Source organism: Podarcis melisellensis, assembly GCF_964234715.1.
Source record: "Podarcis melisellensis genome assembly, chromosome: 2".
Classification (NCBI taxonomy): Eukaryota; Metazoa; Chordata; class Lepidosauria; order Squamata; family Lacertidae; genus Podarcis; species Podarcis melisellensis.
In genome coordinates this window covers 67,084,883-67,099,842 of record NC_138529.1, presented here as the reverse complement: position 1 = coordinate 67,099,842, position 14,960 = coordinate 67,084,883, and positions in this window count along the sequence as shown.

The window sequence follows — 14,960 nt, the reverse complement described above, 5'->3', positions numbered from 1 at the left end:
GCTAATATAATTATGTTTCCAACTTCCCAGTATACTATAGCCAGGCATGAAGAACTGGAATTGCTGTTGTTGTGGATTTGATGATGATGATGATGATGATGGGAACATCCCTAAAAGGATAATATAGCACTTGCGTTCTTAATGGACCAACAATGATATAATTATTGTGCTTGGTGATTTTTAGCAGAGTGCACATTGTGATTGTCAGATGAATCCTTCATATAAGGAGATATTTTCTTGGCAAACACTCACTTGATGAGAAGTGTTGAAGTGGATTGCGAAGGACAATCATGATGAATCTGATGTAGTAGGCCCTTACCTATGAAAGCTCACACAGCAATGGTTAGAATAATTTCTGTACAATAAAAGGAAGCAGTTTACTAAGGCCTGGCCTCTTTGGAAGTGAAAGAAAAGTCTTCCACAGAGGCACTGAAATCAGTGCTATTTTTCTAGAAAAAGAGGTGCCAGAACTGACCACGAACTTCTCCCTTGTTCTCTTAGAATGGCAATGGCGCCCACCCAAGAGGTGCTGGAACTGACCTCTGGCTAATAAATAAATAAAATAAAATAAATAAACCTGGAACTTGCTCCCCCTGGAGGCAGTGATGGTCACTGTCTTGGATGGCTTTAAAAGAGGATTGGACAAATTCATGGAGGAGAAGGCTATTGATGGCTATGTTCTACCTCCACAGTTGGAGGCAGCAATGCTTTCGAATGCCAGTTGCTGGAAGCCACAGGAGGGAAAAGTGCTGTTGCACTCAAGTCCTCCAGGATGCCGTACTAGATGGGCCATTGGCCTGATCCAGCAGGCTTTTCTTATGTTCTTAGGCATGCATAGGCTTGCATAGTAAGTGCTCAAGTGAGAGATACAAGGGTTCTCAAATGCACTCTTCCACTGAAGAGATGTTAAGGGTTTCTAGGCTGATTTTGCCAATGGGAAAGGCATGTTTATGACTTCCGATATCTATGTGAGGAAAAGAAGAATTGGCTCTGAGATGCAGCTAATTAAGATAAGAGTCTAAATCAAATTATGGTAGCATATGATTGCTGTAGGAAGATATCAAAAGTCTAAGGAAGAAACATGTAAGATGTTTTTCTGTGTTTAACATCTTCATTTTCTGTAACATCAGGTCAGTAGGTTGTGCTGTCCATCTCTGCAAACTGGACTTTATGAAGTGGAGTCATAATTTGTTTCCACAACCTATGCAACTGTAGGGCCAGCCCTAAATTTTAGACTCTGCTTTGAATTTTACACACTGGATTTACTGGGTGGGGTGGGGCTTTAAAGATGGAAATGTGTATTAGTCTTATGGGTTACCCTCTCTTTCATTTTATAGGGGATTCCCTTTTGATGGTAATGTGCATCACTTGCTCATCTTGGAGGCTGTATACACACCATATATTTCAAGCACACTTAAAGCACGTAATGTAGAATCATAGAATTGTAGCGTTGGAAGGGACCCTGAGGTTCATCTAGTCCAACCCCCTGCAATGCAGGAATGTGCAGCTGCCCCATATGGGGATTGATCAGCACCATACTCTAACCAACTGAGCCAAAGAATCCTGGGAACTATAACTTACCACTCACAGAGTTACGATTTCCAGCATAATTAACAAGTATGCTGTTTTTTGGAGACACTCGTGTGCTTTAAATGTATAATATGTGCACAGCTAAAATGTGACAAGCCAGCTCTTCTGTGTTTGGGATCCCTGTGGCTCATTCTGTGGAGTGATGCCTTGGACCTCTACCCCAACATCCTGCCCTCATGACACCAAGGTATTATGGCATTGTCTCCTTTTACGGAGGAAGGGGGACTGTTGCTTCACCTGTGCTTCTGACTAGTGATATCTAGATCAACTATATCAGTAGTTATTATGAGATATAAAAAGTAGCCAAACAAATGTTCTCTAAATACATTGCTTTTCTTGCACTTTAATCTTAAAGGTAAAGGGACCACTGACCATTAGGTCCAGTCGCGGACAACTCTGGGGTTGCGGTGCTCATCTCACTCTATAGGCCAAGGGAGCCAGTGTTTGTCCGCAGACAGCTTCTGGGTTTTGTGGCCAGCATGACTAAGCCGCTTCTGGCAAAACCAGAGCAGGTGCACAGAAATGCTGTTTGCCTTCCCGCCGGAGCGGTACCTATTTATCTACTTGCACTTTGACATGCTTTTGAACTGCTAGGTTGGCAGGAGCAGGGACCGAGCAACAGGAGCTCACCCCATCGTGGGGATTCAAACCGCCAACTTTCTGATCAGCAAGCCCTAGGCTCTGTGGTTTAACCCACAGCGGCACCCGCGTCTTTAATCTTACATCTATTCAAAAGCAGGCATGACACCTACATCATAATTCTTTCTTATAACTGGGAACTGGATCACTTATAACTGGGAACTGGATCACTTCTGGATCACCTTTTGGCTAAGAACATGTGCTGTTGTTGTTGTTTAGTCGTGTCGTGACCCCATGGACCAGAGCATGTCTGGCACTCCTGTCTTCCACTGCCTCCCGCAGTTTGGTCAAAAAGAACGTGTGTAGTATCTTATAAATGGGATCTGGCCCTAAATTCTCATGGTTCCCACACTCTGGGTAGTAACAGGGAGGTTTTTTTGTATTCTGCCCTCCAGAGCCAAATCTATGCAAATGGAGATGCAGCAGCTGTCTCCCACCTTGCCTTCTGTGTGTCAGAAAGGAAATTAGGTTGTCTAGAATGCAAAGTTCTTCCTGAAAGAACAACCTGCACTATCTGCAATCTCCAACGGTGTGAAGCAGCATGAGAGGTAACTTACCTGACCCCAGAAGTACTGTGACATTTTCTCATCCCTCCGTATTACCAGTGGGTTGCTGGTAAGTTAGCCTAGTGCACTGTGGGTGCTAAGCAAATTGTTAAAAACCGCAGTGTGTAGCAGAGACTGGGAAAGTTATGTACATGTCCAGAGGCAGGTGTGCCAACAGCAAGGGGCAGCAAGGACAGAGCTGGCCCATTCCAGTTAACTGCTGTTCTGAGTTTTGCATGAGGTTGGATTAAGTGCCTGTGACATGAGGAATAGCGGCATTAAGAAGCAGTTTGGTCTCCTGAAGCAGAAAGGCCAAATAAGCAAGAGAAGCTCCTGTGTTCCTAAAGTCTGGATCACGTTTCCTAGAAAGTTAAACAACCTACCATAAGTCAACTGGGCAGGCAATGCTGAAGGTGGAAGTCAGAAGCAGCGTCTCAGTTTGCAACTTCTTTGAAAAGAACAGGAGACTGTCTGTGGTTGGGCTCCCACAATTGTTTTTAAGAGAGCTGGAAACAGTACAACAGAGGCAGCGGTGGCTGGTGCCCCTACGCGGTGGGTAGGGTGGAAGGCAGGAGGCCAACAGTAGGTGGAGCCAGAGTAAGTGAAAGCCAACTAATTATAGTTTTGTCTCCCTCCTCCTCCCTGCTGAGTTCTAGAAGTGCAGCACTGAGGCTAAGAGAAGGGAACTGACAGGCTGTGCCACCACCTGGACTGTTTGTAAGTAAGGAGGCAAGCAAGTGGGGGCTGGCTGAGAGCAGACTGAGGTCAGTGGGGCAGTGCTTCATTCACCCTAATAGACCACCTTCCACTGGATAGAGGTGGATATCATTGTGCGCGCTAAAAACAGGAGAATGTTTGAGGATGAATGTGCACAGGTAGGGGTATGTGTGTGTTTAAAAGACAGTTGAAAAATAGTATTATAGAGAGGCACTTTTTTCCCCCTACATGCTTTTGTCTTGTGTGGGGTGTGTGGCTGAAACCTAAACCAGTTCCCACAAGCTTCAAGGAACAGTTGGGGTTTTTTTTTAGCAACCTCTCATATGAAGTCTTTAGCAACGGTGCAACAAAGAGCCATGCCTGGCCTGCTTATGTGCCATATAAATCAGTGGACCTTAAGTCCACATAACTCCTCACCATTCTGAGGTCTTTGCCTTTCTACAATTGTCCTGTTCCAGATAAACCAAGAATTGCTGGTTTACCACCCGTGATCTGTCTCGGGAGGGACAAACCATGAGCCTGGGTTTGGCCGTAATGCTAAGCCAACCTATTATTGCCTTAATCTAAGTAGCATGGACCATTCTCACAGTGTTATGAAATCTCCAATTTTGATTTGACATTGTGGCATCATATGCGCCTACCTATTTTACCACATCTTCACTCCCTTTGCCAGGTTAGGAATGAATATGTTGGAAGGAGTAGAGCCCAATACAGATGACTAGAACACCCAGCTGTTTACCTGTCTCCCCAGAGAGAAATCATCAACACCTTATTTCAGCCATACACCTTAATCCCTTTTTGATTTGGCACATTTATTCATATTTATATTGGTGCCTCTGATCCAGTGTTTTTAAATAGCACCAGAGCGTTCTTTGCGTTATTAAAGGCTCTAATTCCTGCTTAGTTCCCCGTTCTTTCATTTTGCAGAGGCATTTCTCCTCCCCCCCACCAAGTTGTTGAATTTGACAATGTTATGATTGCTGTTTCCTAGCAGCTCAGCTATATTTATTTATTGATCCAATCTCTGTGCTTCACATAAGACTAAATCAAGAACTAATGTTCCTTGCATGTGTCCCAGAACTAGGACTTCTGGGAATCTTTTTTTTCCGCGAGTTCGAGAAGTTTCCTCTCTCTAGCATCACCTGCCTAATCCATACGAGGACAATTGAACTCATCATTATGGTTGTGTTGGAGGGGGAATTGTGTTTTAGCTTTTACTACCTTGGGACTTAAGGGACGCGGGTGGCGCTGTGGGTTAAACCACAGAGCCTAGGACTTGCCGATCAGAAGGTTGGCGGTTTGAATCCCCGCGACGGAGTGAGCTCCCGTTGCTCGGTCCCTGCTCCTGCCAACCTAGCAGTTCGAAAGCACATCAAAGTGCAAGTAGATAAATAGGTAAATGGTGTTTCTGTGCACTGCTCTGGTTCGCCAGAAGCAGCTTAATCATGCTGGCCACATGACTCGGAAGCTGTATGCTGGCTCCCTCGGCCAGTAAAGCGAGATGAGCCCCCAAAGTCGGTCACGACTGGACCTAATGGTCAGGGATCCCTTTACCTTACCTTGGGACATTTGCAATATGATTACAACCCTACTGTGGATCTTTGCTGATTTAAAGTCACTCTGAAGCCACCTTATAAAGTGATTCAGACCACTGGGCCACTGAGCCTCTCAAGTTCTGGAGCAGGGGTTTTGTGATTTAAGCAGGACCTTAGCATAGTACAAACTTTTAACATGCACCCCTTCCTACACTACACGCATGTGATGATACCATAAATATAGTCTCATAAATAATGAAAGAAAAATTTCTATTTTAATTCTGAAATTACTTTCTTTACATTTCTGAAATGACATCCAAGCCAATACTGGGTCTTGTCTACCAAGCCTCTACCCACTTTGGGTGAGACTATTTTTGTTTAACATTTTGATTGTTCCTAAGATATATATCCCATCAATATGGCTGCAAACATTTTATAAACAGACTAACTCTCTTTAAAACAATATGTTTTTTTCTGGCCTTTTCCATTGCACAAGCAGCAATTATCTCCCCAAAGTCCATTTCTCTTGCAAGCTCATCATTTGATAAGATACCTAGCAGCTTAAGCGTCCTTGCCCCCACCACCTGCAGCTTTTTATGAGCCTTAATGCAGCTTTTAATCCTGCCCACAGCAATGGCTCCCTCTGTCGCTGCAGTCATGGTGTGCGAAGTAGAGTGCCATCATTGCCCTGCCCTCCTGGGCACAGCTACTTCTTTGAACCTGGATGGTTGGCTGCTGTGGCAGCAAGCTGCACAAGCCCTGGGTGAGCAGCAGCAGTGGGCAGTACTTTTCTGCTGACGCCACCACCCTGCCCCAGCACATCCCATTCCTAGTCAGCATCAGTACTGCTGCCACTGGGACAGTGGTCCAGCAGCAGCACACTCCCTCATGCACCACTACTGGTCGCTCTCTCCCACCAGATGTCCCTTGTTCCTTCCAATGCACAAAGAATTCTATCACTTGCAGCTCTTTTTTTCTATTTAATCCCCCTCCCCAATCTTATTTCAGAAAACAAGTACCTTTCAAGGCAAAACACACTTCATTCCTGAGAGTGTGTGTCACTCAGGGAACATTCTGTTACAGAGAGGGACCTGCGCCATCAAGTCATTATGAAGAACGTTGCTTCTTCTGTTCCAGCCCTGCTTCAGCTTGGCTCCAGCAAATCTCATAAGATATGGACGATAGGTACACAGGAAAATAAAGTTTCCATAAATATCCTCAAGTATGAGCTTAGGCTTGTAGTTTAGCCTCAGTTGTTTTGCTCCTGGTAATAGGATCCTGGGCTGGGATCCCTTAGATCATCAGGCTTTGGTGAGGTTTACCCTTAAGAACATAAGAAAAGTCCTGCTGTATCTGTCCGAAGGTCCATCTTGTGCAGCATCCTCTTCTCACAGTGGCCAACCAGATGCCTAAGGAAAACCTTCAAGCAGGACCCAAACTATGCAGCACCTCCCCGACTTGGGATTCTCAGCAACTGGCGTACAGAGGCTTATTTCCTCTGACAGTTGAGGTAGAACATTGTGACTATCAATAGCCTTATTAGAATCTAATAGAGGTCAGACAAGCTTCTTTGTAAGACAATGGCTTCAGCTGGCCGCTTAAGTGCCCTCATCAACATCCCAAAAGATTTGAGTTAGGTTGCAAGCGCTACAACTAAGTGATTGTGCCCTGCAGGCTGCTGGGTGGGCCTTTCCTCCATCCCCTTCAGCTAGTTGCTAGGTAGGACAACAATAGTCAGTGTGAGAGCTAAGCTGGAAGCAGGCTGGAAGCTGGAGGCACAGAGACATGTTTGCTCTGTGCTGGATTCAAAGCTGTGACTAATGGAGAAGCAATATTAATGATGTGACCCCCTCCGCCTTATGCTCAGGTTGTAAATATGGGTAAATAAAAACATATATCCTAAAGCATGGGAAGGCAAACTAAGGTCCGTGGGCCAGATGTAGCCCAATCGCCTTCTAAATCCGGCCCGCGGATGGTCCAGGAATTAGCGTGTTTTTACATGAGTAGAATGTGTCCTTTTATTTAAAATGCATCTCTGGATTATTTGTGGGGCATATGAATTTGTTCATTTTTCACTTCAAAATATAGTCTGGCCCCCCACAACATCCGAGGGACAGTGGACCGGCCCCCTGCTGAAAAGGTTTGCTGACCCCATGTCCTAAAGACACCATAGTTTCTCCATCATTCCAAGGAAACAGACCCCTGGGAAAGTGCCGGGAACTCCTGGATTTTCTCACCACTCAGAGATTGGGGTGGCATGTAACAGTTCAAACTACACTTTGGCAAAAGGGCAAATGCCTTGTTAAAAGTTATTGTTCTTTCCAAGGTACAAAAGTGTGTGGAAGTGGACTCCATGGTACTTGATCATCAATCAAGCTTTTCATGTGTTGTCAGTCTTCCCTTCTTTTTCTCTTCTGCTGTCTTTGTTTATTCCACCAAGCATTCCAGACAAGACTTGTTTCCATCTGGTGGGTGTTTTTGTTGTTCGCTTGGGTTTTTCCAGCAGAAGGTGATTTCTGCAATTGCATGTCAGATTTATCCATGTTTTTATTTTGTTTTGGTTTTTTGTAAGTGCGCGCTTCTCCATTAGAATTTTTTTTTAAAAAAAACGTAAAAGTGATGCTCTACAGAGGTGACAACAAGTCAAACCATTGCCGACTGGATGAAGGAAGAAAATTACCCTGCCAAAGCTGGGAACAGTTCTCTTGACGCAGGATAGTCTAATGCTGTCTAAACAGGGTTCAGTTGTAATCCAGAAGCAGTTAAAAGAATAGTCAGATATAAAGGTAGCATTCATAAAGTCCTCATCTAATTGTTACGTTGCTTGCTATTTTCTGGTCAAGCACTTTCAATGACCTGACAATAGACTACAACAGGAGGCCTCACTGTGGCAAACATGGGCACCACCCTTTCCTCAAATACCGCCTTGGCACCCATCAGGACCCTCTGCTCCTGATTGAATCATAGGAGGGGAAGGGACCCCTCTGGAGTCTCTTCCAGGAATTGAACCTGGAAGAGGGCAAAGCATAGGCTCTGTTACTGAGGTGCAGCCCCTCCTCTGATCTTCACTATGTCCTTTACCGCAAAGATATAATTTCAGTTGTAAACTAAGATTTCTTTTTTTTTTTTTTTTTTTTTTTTTTTTTAAATAATTTTTATTAAGGTTTTCCAAATTAAAACAAATAAAATCCAATTCATAAACTTTTTCCAATATCCAGGACTTCCCCTCCCCACCCCCTCTTGTGTTCCAAATCTTCCAAAAAAAGCAATAATATTCAACAAATTCTTATTCCCAAAATACACTCATCATCAATAACTCAATTTATCCAAATTTCCATCCCCTAAGGTCGACCTATTCCCTTCCACGAGTTCCCCCCTTTCCAATATAGTACAGATGAAAATAAAATAAAAACAAACAATAATTTTACAACCTTTGGATTCCAAATTTCCCTCCCCTCTTTCCCTGTTGCGTTCCTCCTATCCCTCCACTTCTAATGTCTTCCTGATGAACCCACATTTCACTAAGCCCACATCCCTCTGGTTCTTTACCGGTCTTTTTTTTTTTTAAATTACAGATGTCCAATCATAGAAGGAGTCTATCATAGGGGGCCCATTTCTTCTATCCAGATTTTTATATCCAGGAGTATAAACTCCAATTTTATCCATAAGCTTGTCAAATCTGGATATCCCAAATGTTCCCACTCCAGTTCTGTCCAGTTCTTGTTGTTTCCTTGTTCTTGTCAATCACTCTCCTCCTTTTTACTTCCCTGTTCCCTCACAGAAATGTTCTTTTTCCAAAGGCTTCTAGTGTCTCTACAGAGGCTTGTTATTCAGGAGCAAAACATTACATCATGTTCCTTTCATTTTTCAACAGATTAATCCATTGTTTCCAGTAAAGTGTAGGCCTCTGTAGACAAAATAATGTTCCATTTCTGCAGTTTCCCAGGAGATTAAAAGTTCTATCCAACTGTTCAAGTTTCCCGTCGAAAACACATGCAATGTCCCTCAGCTCCTCTAGGTGGATTACAATAACAAAGTTCCCTTCCAGATCACATCCGCCAGTCCAAATAACTTATAAATCCTTATTTAAAACAATTTATCTCCAATTTATAACAAATGTAACCGGCAAAGTCCTCATAACAAAGTCTCAATTTCATTCTTCCGTTTTGACAGCTCTTTGACAGCTGTCAAAACCTCCGTTATTCTTCTCCAGGCATTTTCACGAATCGCTCCAGGGATTCCGGGGGGGTTGCTTTTTAATACGAATTCCACTTTTCTCCTCCAGCTCAATCTTATAAATTTCCCTCGCGAAGTTGCTAGTTCGGCAAGATAAGGTTCCTCTCGATCTTAGTTATCCAGTCCTTTGTTTTGGCTCTTCTACAATTTGGGGGGGGCTGACTTCCTTTTTTCCACCTCCCCCGTTCGCTCCAAATTCTAAAAATTTATCCCTCTTTTTAGTCCATATTCCAATTACTCACGGGTTCTTCTTTTGGGTCCAAATTTTCAATAGAAGAAGTCAGCGCTCTCCGCCGGATGGCATGCGGCTGCGCTCGGCAGGGATAGCAGAGGACTCAAAGCACCACGCTCCTCCCTGGCACCCGATCCGTAGCCTTTAAAAAGGCTCCTTCACGAATCGAGAGGGCGCTGACGGTGCCAGCCGAGTCTCCATGTCCACGGCCTCCGTGGCCGTGGTTTTTAAGGGTCCCCGCATCGCCGGTGCGGTAGGACCCAGCCCCTGCCGAGCAGGCTCCCTCCGGAGCTCGGAGGGAGCCCGCCATTCGGCGATGGCGCCGACCCGGAAGTTGTAAACTAAGATTTCTGAACCTTGCAATCAGAGCTTTTTTGTGATAGTACTCACTGGTGCAGAGTGCTGTCACCTCTCTTTTTGCTTCCCATGGCAACTATTTTGTGCTGGCTCCCACTGCACTTTTATCAAGATTTGAGTACTGACACTTCTTTTAAAAAACCACACAAAATAGCACTGGTTCCAGTACTTTGGAACATATAAAACAAATGCTTAATGATGCCAATACCCAGCTTAAAAAACATGACTAAATCAAATATCGTTCATTATAGCCTATTCTCAGTTTTTGGAAAAACATAAAGCTGCACAATTTGTTTACCAGAGGCAAAGATAGGATGAGTATACACAATCTCTCTTATAAATTACCTCCCATCCTCTGGAAAAAGTATCCTATCTCCAGCTGGAGGTGCCCACCCTGTATCTTGTCCCCGTCTCAGTCTCACATTTCCTCCATCTGGATGCCTTTTGCTAATGTCTCTCTTAGGATCACCTTCCTTTCTTATAGATTTCAGAGGCCTTCATTTTTGGTCATCCATTGCTGGCTGGTTCTTTCCTTTTCTTCATGGAGAGAATATAAAATAACCTTTAAAGTGTAACATGACTACAACAATGTATTTCAATGTTGATAGTATTTCACATACAGTATCTTGGTAATCATTGCAACAGCATATAAAGGAGGCCAAATGTTATTTCCCCCCATAATGCAGTTGTTTGCCTAGTGATGATGTAGCTCATCTGAGGACTAAACAAACCATTAGATTCCCAACTCAGGGTTCACTCAGTCACTAGCCTAAATTGTGGGACATTATTACAAATCAACAATTCATGCTTTGCTAGATAGGCACATGAAGGGGCTGAGGCTCACAGACCTTTCCTTTAAAAGTTGATAGAGAGAACTCTGTGAGATCACTTCCTTTGTCTGCCTTGTCAGGGAGCTGTAACACTACATACTTCCTGTCTGGGCAGCCTTCACTTTCTTTATTATGCTTCCAAGCTGACCACCGGTACATGTCTGAGCTCTGCATCTCAGACACAATTTTTGAATTTACATTTTGTACTTTTGTAACTTAGATAGTAGTTATAAACCTGCCTTCATTTTGCTACTCTTATTGCTGCTTCAAGACTTAGATTATGTAAGTAAATAATACTTTTATTTATTCACAAAACAATGTATGTTTGATTGTTGTTTCTTAAGAGGGAGAAAAGGTGTAACATCAGGGAAAATCCAGTCTGCCTTAAAACAGCTGGGATTATTGTTTCTAGAAGGTTAAATCAACCTTGTCTTAGCTTCCAAGTTTAAAGCTGCAAAGGATGGTACTCTCAGTCATGAGCAAGGAAGGATAATAACTAAACAATATACAGTGGTACCTTGGGTTACAGATGCTTCAGGCTACAGACGCTTCATGTTGCAAACTCCGCTAACCCAGAAATAGTACCTTGGGTTAAGAACTTTGCTCCAGGATGAGAACAGAAATTGTGTGGCGGTGGCAGCAGTGGCAGTGGGAGGCTCCATTAGCTAAAGTGGTACCTCAGATTAAAAACAGTTTCAGGTTAAGAACGGACCTCCAGAACGAGAAGTTCTTAACCCAAGGTACCACTGTATCCTTTCCTAGTGTCCATTCCCATATAATTGAGATCTCACATTTCTGGTTGGTATGCAACTGTTTGGTTATACAAATCAATGGTGCAACCGCATTTGGAGTACTGTATACAGTTCTGGTCACTTCACCTCAAAAAGAATATTGTAGTATTGGAAAATGCACCCCAAGGGTTACCAAAATGACCAAGGAGATGGAACAACTCCCCTATGAAGTTTGCAGCATTTGGAACCTTCTAGTTTAGAGAAAATTTAAGTAAGAGGTGACACGAATAAAGTTTATAAAATTATGCATGGCAGAGGAAAAGTGGATAGAGATAAGTTTTCTCCCTCTTCCATAACACTAGAACTCATGGACATCCAAGGAAGCGGAATGTTGGAAGATTCAGGACATTTTTTTTTTAAGCACTTCTTCTTGCAGTGTGTATGGAACTCCCTCCCACAGGAGGCAGTAATGGGCACCAACTTGATGGCTTTAAACGAGGACCGGACAAATTTGTGGAGGGTGAGGCTACTAGCCACGATGGCTATGCTCTCCCTCCATGGTAGGAGGCACTAAGGCTTCTGAATACCAGTTGCTGTAAACCGCAGGAGGGGAGAGTGCTCTTGAATGTGGCTCTTGCTTTTGGGTTTCTGATTGGCTGAGAACAGGATGTTGGACTAGATGGGCCATTGGCCTGACCCAGCAAGCTATTCTTATGTTATTAAGCTGGCACAGTGACCTTTAGCTGCAGAATGGAACTTCCCTACTTTCTCCAAAAATATGCTCCTGAGGGTTGGGGGACTCCCCAGAAAAGATTTAGGGTTTGAGTGGGGAGAAGAGAGGGTGAGAAAGTTCAATTATACACCTGGAAGTTTAGTTGGATACTGGCCACTGTTCGTGAGTTTCTCAGTCTTCACGATAGCCGCATTGGCAACCAATGATACGCTCAGCTTTCTGGATTATTGTGGTTCATCAGGAAAGAACAGTGTTGCCTGATGGGTCCCACTTCAGCTATCTTTGATTGGGAAACGTTTGTGCATTCATGCTTAGCCATGGTTTCGCTTAACATTATGTGTGAACTGGGTCACAGAGAGACTCACGTCCTTGCAGCTCGTTTTACATCTCATCCCTTCTAATAATTGGCCGGTTATGGTAGAAAGCCACCTCATAACTGTCTTTAATGAGCCAGATCACCCAGCAATAGTGTGGCCAGATAATTCTGCCTCACTGTGCATTATCTATATCCTAAGGTATGCATAGCAGTGTGACTCTGTCTAGCTGTGTTTTGCATTTGCTTCTAATTGCAGTGTGTTGGTGGAGCAGCGGATAATTGCAACTACCATGTGCTTCATTCAGGTGTGAAGTTTTGCACTCCTGCTGAGTGCAAGTCATAGGGATGAGATCTTGGCTGACACCAGTGGCCATCCTTGAAAATGATCTCAGCTAGGGTACTATTGGCTACCATCAGGCATCCTATACTTATAAGGGTGAACATATATCAAAATGGCACAGCTCCACACAGACCTGCCATGGCTCTGTTGTGACCAGAACTTGAACAAGTAGCCTTAACTTGCATCTCTAAAAATTAAAAATGTTATTAATGCAACAGGCCCTTGACTCAAGGAACTGGAATAACTTCCAGATGTAGTCATGCTATTATCCAATTGCAGCAAAACCAACACAGAGTCAATCACTCGTTTACAAGACTCTTGTCGAGCTGTTCGAAATGGATACCAGCATCTAGAATTGGTAAGGTGACTAGGAAGCACAGAAGAATCTGCCATCTGCTGGGTTAATCAGACATTAGTCCATCTAGCAGTATTGTCTACTACACTGGCAATAAGGTGGTCTGCACACAACATTAAACCATGGTTTCTTTAAAGCACATTTTGCTCATCCCCCATGGGAGAGGAAACAAACTTGAAAAAAATCAGAGTCTGGCTGGTCATGACAGGCGAACCTGGACTCATAGACAGATGAACCACAAGCAGGAAGCCAGTGGTGTAGCGTGGGGGGTGCAGGGGGGGCAGCCACACCAGGCGCAACATCTGGGGGTTAGGGTTAGGGGGCGCAAATCCACGGGTTAGGAGGCACAAATTACTTGCCTTGCCCCGGGTGCTGACAACCCACGCTACGCCACTGCAGGAAGCCAAGAACAGTTCTAGACCACGCAAGGCTTCAACCTTTCCCATTCCTACCTAGAGATTGAATCTGAGATTGTCTGCATGCAAAGCATATGCGGAATTCAACCCAATCCATTGTCTCCTTACAGTGTATCTTGCCAGGTGCTCAGTTCTAATGAACTCTGAGCGGGAAAAGCTCCTGGAAGCAGCTCTTATGCAAAGCCAGTGCAATGAGTCTAAGGTAAGAGCACTTCTCTCTAGCTGCCAATCAATTGGTAATAAAAGCATGGACCTGTTTGGTTAGCTGTTCTGTCATTGTTCTCAAAGCTTGCCATAAATTTGGGCTTGTTGCTTTGGGCAGCGTTCAACTAAGTTGTTGCATGCTCTGGTACAAGGTCTTCTTGTGCAACATGTCTTCCCCCCATTCCTCCTCCCTATGCCTCCTAAATCTGTTCTTGTGGATTTGAAGAACACCCCAGGGCAGGTTTAGGCATAGCTGTCAATGTTTTCCCTTTTTAAAGGGCATTTCCCTTATTCCAAATAGGATTCCTCACAAGAAAAGGGAAAAGTTGACAGCTATGAGTTTAGGGCGTGTGCAGAGAGAGGAGAGGAGGTGAAAATCTTGTTGCACAATCAGATCTCATTCAGTAAGCACATTCCCCACTTGATGCTAAGTCGCATTTCACCTGAGGGATGGGAAACTCTGCTTATAGGCTTCCAGTGGTGAAAAGCCCACTGCCTCCTGAAGCAGACTGTTTCACGCTCAGTAAGGTCTGCACTTAGGATGTTGCTACTGTAATGGTAGAGCGGGCTGCACTAAGGGGAAACAGTTAAAAGTGGTCTGTGACAGAACTATTTAATCCAGTGTTTCCCAACCGGTGTTCCGCGGCACACTAGTGTGCCGCGAGACCTTGCCTGGTGTGCCGTGGGAGGGAGGCGGGCGAGAGGCGGGGCGGCGGCGGCGAGGATCCGCGTCGAGCCGGGGGCGGCTCCGCGGTGGCGGTGCCGAGGTTTCTCTCTCCATTCTCCCCTCACACACACACACAGGAAATAACACAGGATCAGCTGACAGGACCCGGCCAATGGGGCGGCGGCGGGGCAGCGCGCGCAAAAGGGAGGAGCGCGAGACAGCGGACGAGGAGGAGGCCGGCATGTCCGGGCAGCAGCATGGAGCCTTGCATGTCCTTTCAGCCCCGCACCCACCGCAGACCCCTTCCTATGCCACTGGTAGCTAGGCGAGGCGGGGGGCACTGGGCGCCACACCTCGGCGCCTGCAGCGTGCCTGAGCCATGCGTCTGCGGGCGAACTGCCCGCAAGCTCCGCTCTGGCCTCTGCCCACCGCCTCAGCCTCCCTACAGCTGAGGGGGAGGCTGCAGCAAGGCTCCACGCAGCGCGCCCTGCCATGGCTCGCCCCCATGGCACTTGCC